The sequence below is a fragment of the Hibiscus syriacus genome, unplaced genomic scaffold (assembly GCF_006381635.1).
Source record: "Hibiscus syriacus cultivar Baekdansim isolate YM2019G1 unplaced genomic scaffold, ASM638163v2 tig00110457_pilon, whole genome shotgun sequence".
In the NCBI taxonomy this organism is placed as follows: domain Eukaryota; kingdom Viridiplantae; phylum Streptophyta; class Magnoliopsida; order Malvales; family Malvaceae; genus Hibiscus; species Hibiscus syriacus.
Window position 1 is genome coordinate 1,074,048 of NW_024062744.1, and position 6,881 is coordinate 1,080,928.

Below are 6,881 nucleotides of genomic sequence, written 5' to 3' on the forward strand. Positions count from 1 at the left end.
CATCCATAAAACAATAACCAATGAATTCAGTGTACCACATATTAAAACCAATAAAACAATTCAGTAATAAGTAGGGAACACACTAGAGAATCCAAGTATTTCCAGAGGCCATTGTAGTTATCATTTTGGATAACATGAAACTTATGAAATTTGAACGAATTCCTGGAACAATGTCCTATAGAGGAGAATCGATTACTAACCGATCTAGCCAGACATTTAATGTTGATACATTAGAATCCCACTATATTTTCGTGTGCTTTAGGAAAACGTTCAGGAACCTTTATACATAATAATTCTAAATTCAGATTTACTGCGAGTGATTCCATTACCCAAACAATCAGGGGTATTCAGGAATATACTTTAAATTCATAGGATTTCAGCCCAATTGAACCAAATGAGATATTCAGAATCTTTTCCATCTGCGTTACTTGTTTTTTTTCTTTCAAACATGACCGGAGTAATTTTAGATGAAATATAGAATCGAAGATTCAAGTCATTTACAATCTACGACTATCGATCATATTATCAAACAACTCGAGTTACACAACTCTCAAACTGATGCATGTCAACAAGTCAATTCATTATCCTTCCAGTGTATTCACTCTTTAATACCAAAGTGTAGATCCATACATCATCCCCATAATCATCACTGAATAAATCTTCCAACGGTCTTTATTTCATTTCCACGTTTCAACAATATCAGGAAATACTGACGTAATTGATCCATGGCTCATAACCCATAATGACAATTCATCATGTAAGTTCAACAGTGTTTCCAAACTCATCAAATCACCTATTTAATCCTTAGTCATTGATGTTACTTAGTTCGTTTGGTAAGCAAGTCTATCCCGATTACTTTAAAGTTTTCCAGAATAATTCAGACGTTTCTGAATTTCAAATACACGTTGTACTTCATTTCATTTCAATTTATTCATATAATAAAGTCATTCTGGTATTCGTGGTTGATTTGACTAACGACTACCCACTTATTAGTACTGTATGCGCTCTAGAGTTGAGCTGCGCCAAGTACTTCCAGAATTATCATCGATCCAAATTTGAGAAGATGAACAAACATTCAAGTGATACTTATATCATTTAGGTAATGATATAGTACTAACGTTGGTTAATCACTTAAGTTACGTTCCACAACTTTTACTAGTAGCACAACATCCATGTTTATTTGGATTTCTTAATTAATCCAAGACATTTACTTATTCTAGGTCATAAGGGCATTTTGGTCATTTTGGTGCTTAACATTTTTTTCTATTCATTTCAAAGCTTGAGTATATCCATTCATTCCTGAGCTTGGTGACATTCTTGAGTCATTTCAATTCCAGGGGTAATTTGGTCATTTTATAATTCTAGAATATTTCAATCATTTCCTTCCATCCGGTCTTATTATTTAATTCAATCTGATCATTTACTTTAGTCATTTCGAACAATTCTGTCAGCAGAATACCTCCGATAAATTACTCTTCAAGTATTTACTCCTTATTCGAATATTTTCGGGTCAAGTGTCTTCTCAGATTTTACAAACGGAATATTATAAATTTTTCTGTACAAAGTCAGGATCTTAACAATTAAATTCGTACTTAATCGAGTTAAGTACAAATCCTCAAAGTACTCTCTCATTCAGGGTCAATTCAGACTATTTTATCTCTAAAGGGCATTTTCGTAATTTCTTAACCAGATAATTTCAATATTAGCTCTTAACGAAAATAATTATAATTTAGAGATCCTATGATCAATTGCTTTCCCGAACATTCTTTGATTTTGAAATGATTCCTTCACAAACTCTCATAGGATTAAAACCGGTTATCCATAATTTCCAAATAAAACTAACATTTCTTATGCACATCAGTAGTTATATCGGATCAATATGTCTTTTCAGAGTTATTAACCAACTTCCAGTGACAATTCTTATCATTTTCCAACATAAGGGTAATTTCGTAATTTTACCATATCGGAGTATTCTCATAATTTTTCATCCAAGTATCTTTAACATTTAACCCTTGATGATATAAAATATAAGTTACAAATCCAGAGCTGATTTCTTTATCACCAATCACAAACTTGTAATTTAATTCTAACAATTATCAATCTCTTATCTTAGTCATTCGATCCGTATTCAGTTACAGAATTTCTACCACATTCATATCGAGTGAATAAATTATTCAACTCCACAAAATTGACCAACATTATCTTATTCATGCATTTACCAATATCATCATGTTCCATAAAGCATAAAGAGGTAGTAAAGTATTACCTCGATTTTCGTGCAATACCGATCGACCATAAAAATTCCATTCGAATGCCTTTGATCTTCAATTCAACTTCAAATAATTCCTCAGATACATATCAGCATAAATTATATCAGAAACGGAGCTTAATTGCGATAAACGGATCAAATCGGGTGATAAATCAGTGAAAGACGGCTTACTGGGTTCGAATTTGGCGAAACGGACTTCGGATTCGGATTCAGGACGTCGAAAGCATAAAATGTGACTTTTCAGAAATTTGGAATTTTCGGTCAAAATAAAAGTCAACGGGTTTGACCGGCAATTTCGAGGCCTTCGGGTTCAAATTTCGAAAAACGGACAGAGTAATCGGATTTGGAACGTCGAAAAATGTCAGGATAGGTATACTCGGTCGAAGTCAAAGGTCGTTTAATGCCCGGTCAAAGCCAGTCAAAGTTTTGGTCAACAGTGGTCAACGACGGTCAACGGGTCAACGGTCAACGGGTCAACGGGTCGGGTCGGGTCGGGTCAACGGGTCGGGTCGGGTCGGGTCAACGGGTCGGGTCGGGTTGTGACCGGTCAACTATGCACCAAAACCGGTCAAACCGGTCATTTTTTCTTCCCCACGCGCAGTGGCGGCGCGTGGGGGCACGTGAACAGTGCTAAAATCCCGGAAAAATTGCTTAAAATTATTTTGAGCGATTTCGAGATACTTACAAAGCTCGGTTCACAATTTTGAACGGCGGAGAGCTCGATTTCAACAAATCGGAAACTTTGACCGCTTCACCTCCTCACGCGCCGCCGTCGACGGAGACCAAGGATGACACCGGCAAACTCGGAACGATGCAACGAACACGATGGTGCGGGAGGTGTCGTAAACAGATGACCCGATCGTCGTGAATCGATGAAAACCCAACTAAAACTGAGTTATTACCGACGATACTTCCGACTAAAATTCACGACGAACGGCGATGATTCACGACGAAAGGTTTGAGGGGTTTTGTTCCTCGATTGACAACGAACACGATGGTGGTTTCGGCTCATCGTTTGGAGGTCGGACGATGAGTAGATCGGAGTTGGAAGTTGGGTTGTTGGAGAAGGGAAATCTGGAAAATATGAAACCTGCGCACGGGGAGGAGCTTATAATTCATCATATATAAGAAATGGTTAAATCATGGGTTTAGCCACTGAATTTCCTGCACTTTATAAAACGGTCTGCCAATTTTAAAACTTTACAATTTAATCCCCAATATTTCTTTCAAAATATCAATTAAATCCGCCACTTTATAATTTCTTAATTTTAGCCCCTAAATTGGGGTGTTACACTTTCTCTTCGTTTTTAAATTCAGTCCTGCTTTGACAAACTTCTATATAAGCCCCTGATATTTTATTTTATTTTATTTTCAATCTTTCTCTTCGTTTTTTAATTCAGTCCTGCTTTGCATTGTTTATTACTAGCTCCATTGCATTTACGTGATTACATCTATTTCTTTTCAGCATTCTATATGTGCTCTTTGACTTACCATTTACCTTGCATTTTTTTTAGTTCAATATTTATTTAATTTAACGTTAATTTTGGTTGATTTGAATGTAAGCCATTAATATTATTCCTTATTTTTGAGGATTTTTGTTTTATACTGTCAGTTTGGCTTCCTATAATCTTTGTATCAAATTAAAACATGCATGTTGCCTAATATTATGCAAATATGAGTTCAAATTACGTATTCACATTCATGTCGTATATACATGTGTGCTATATGTTTATAGATGTGTAAACCCATTTAATATCATTACATGTGTGTAATCACCATTTTTACCTCTCCATTCCAGCAGCTCCACGTTGCATTTCCAGCAATTTCCAGCAGCTGCAGCAGCTCCACGTAGCAGCTACAAACCGCCTCCAACGACGCTCGACCTGCTGCCTCGCCTCGCCGAAGTATCCAGAAGACTCAAAGTTACCGTCCACGTCGCTGCCCTATGGTGAGTCACTACCATAGTTTGGTGACTCACCTCAAGGGCCATTCTTTACCCGGTTCGAATCCATCACCAATGATGGTTATAAAAACCATCGACCATGCCTGCAAACAAAAAAAAAGGAGGACAACAAACAACCAGAAAGAAAAAAGAGAGCAAGAACGAGAGAAGAAAAAAAAAAGAGAGAGATAGAAAAGCATATAAACCAACGATCCCAGACAATATCAAAACGAAGAACAAAAGGAGAAGAAGTCGAGAGCCTTACCACCAGCTTTAGAATCTATGGTAAAATAGAGGGTTTTAAAAGAAAATGCTATATTCGGGTTAAAGGTTTAAAAGCGAATCATTTGGGTTAATTTGTAATTTCCGGCCACCGGAGACGGTGGCCGGCGGTGGCGGTCGATGGCGGTGTATGGCGGCCGGTCGGAGACCGGATTCCACCCGGTGAAGGAATTTAGAGAGGGAACAGAGAGAGTTCTCATCTCTCTCAAATAGAGAGAGATTGAGAAATGAGAAATGAACATGAATGGCCTTAAGGCCAATTGGAATAGGGTTTAAATACCCCCACCAAAACGACGTAGTTTTGGTAAGGGCTTCTAGGTAATTTCACGTATGGTTAAATACGTCCCGTAATGTCTATAACTTTGTAACATTATATTTTAGTCACTTAAATCAAACTTCGAACCTTTTAATTCAAACTCTTAATTTTATTTTATTATATTATAGTCCCTACTATATTTATAAAATATTTAGGATAATACCATATTTAATCCTTTTAATTTTAAATATTTATATTTTAATTACCAGTTAATAATTAAAGCTAATTATATTATATGTACCTATATGATATAATATTTCAAGTTATGTCTATTAACTTTAATATTTTTATAATTTAATCATTAAAAGCATATTTCTATTTATTTTAGTTTGGCATCTATATTTTATTTTATTTCCTTTTAGTCATTTATATTTTAGAGTAAAATATGATAAAGATGGTATGATTTTTTTCCAGACATGTAATGATCATATTAACCTAGTTGTAGCATGATTTTGTTATATAATTTATGTATGTAGGGTATATAATTAAATTAATACTATTTGCACGTAGTTGTAGTTTGAATCATTGAAAGATTCCAAAAACATGCGTCCTAACTAAAACAATTCATTATTGTTTTCTATAAAGTACAATTTGGACTTATCTTGATGATATTATATTAAATCACCATGACCCCATTTTCTTTAATTTAACAAAATCTTCAAGAAAGATACCTATGTCTAGATGTATCAATAAATTGATTTTTTTTAGAATTTAGTATTTAAATTTTATTATATTAGTACATGTATACTATATTTTTAATTTCTCTTATTTTAATCATTATTCATTTGCACTATTATTTTGATATTTTAATTATTGCTTTAAGTATTATTTTATTATTTTTATCTTAGTCTTATATATATATATATATTTGTTTAAATAATAATATTTATTTATTTTTAATATCACAGAAAATGACAGTCTTAAAGCAACTAGATGTCATATTCTGGTATTTTAAAAATAAATAAATATCCTACTTATAAAAACCATAAAACACATTGTTTTATTTTATTAAGGAAAATTATTATTTTTAATATTTATTTAAATATTAAGAAAGGGCAGTCTTAAAGCAACTGGATGTCTATTTTATGATATTTTAAATAAATATTTTGCTTTTATCAATTATATATATTAATCTATACTTAATTATCTTTAGATAAATATTTTATTAATATTTATTTTTTAATATTAAGAAAAGAGCTGTCTTAAAGCACCTAGAAGCCCTTTTCTGATATTTCTAAATAAATACCTTATTTAAAAATATAGATATTAATATATTATATTAATAAGTTTGAAATAACAGGATTATGAATTAAATATATTTTTGAATTTTTAAATTTTCAATAATAGAGACAATTTATAATTAATAAGTACCAATTTTGGGCGTTGTAGGGGTGCTAATCCTTCCCTAAACGTAACCGACCACGAATCCCTTTTTATTATTAAAAAGAACGAATTTTTTGGTTAAAACGCAGATCAGTTTATCTTTTAATTGATGTTTTCTTAAAAACTCTTTTAAAAGATATTTTTTAGGTATTCGACCTACCTGACCCAAAAGGCCGATGGCGACTCCTAAATTATTTTCAAAACCATTTATTCACATCATTTTTCCCGCCAAGTAAAAATTCGTGCCCGGACGAAAACCGGTTACGATAGCTTGGAGACTCCGTTGGGGGACCGGTCAATCTTTTAAAATCAATTATAAATTGTCTCTATTAATTATAAATTAAAAATTCCATATATTTAATTTTTAATTCTTTCTTTTCAAAATTTTTATATATACTTATTATTTTCATAGTATTTATATATTTTCTTATTAATATTTCATTTTATTTGCAAATATTTTATTTCATTATTTATTTTTTTTTCTGTTAGAGGTTTGAACATTTCTCCTCACACACAACACTTGCATTGCATAACATAAAGCTCTATAATTGAGTTTGTCCCTTTTAAGTGGGAGTGAAAGCGACGTCTTCGTGAGAATTTATTCTCCGTGTCAGACCTAGCAAGTAACTTTCGGGGTTCATATGCTCTATGTCTTCGTGAGAATTTATTCTCCGTGTCAGGTATAGAGA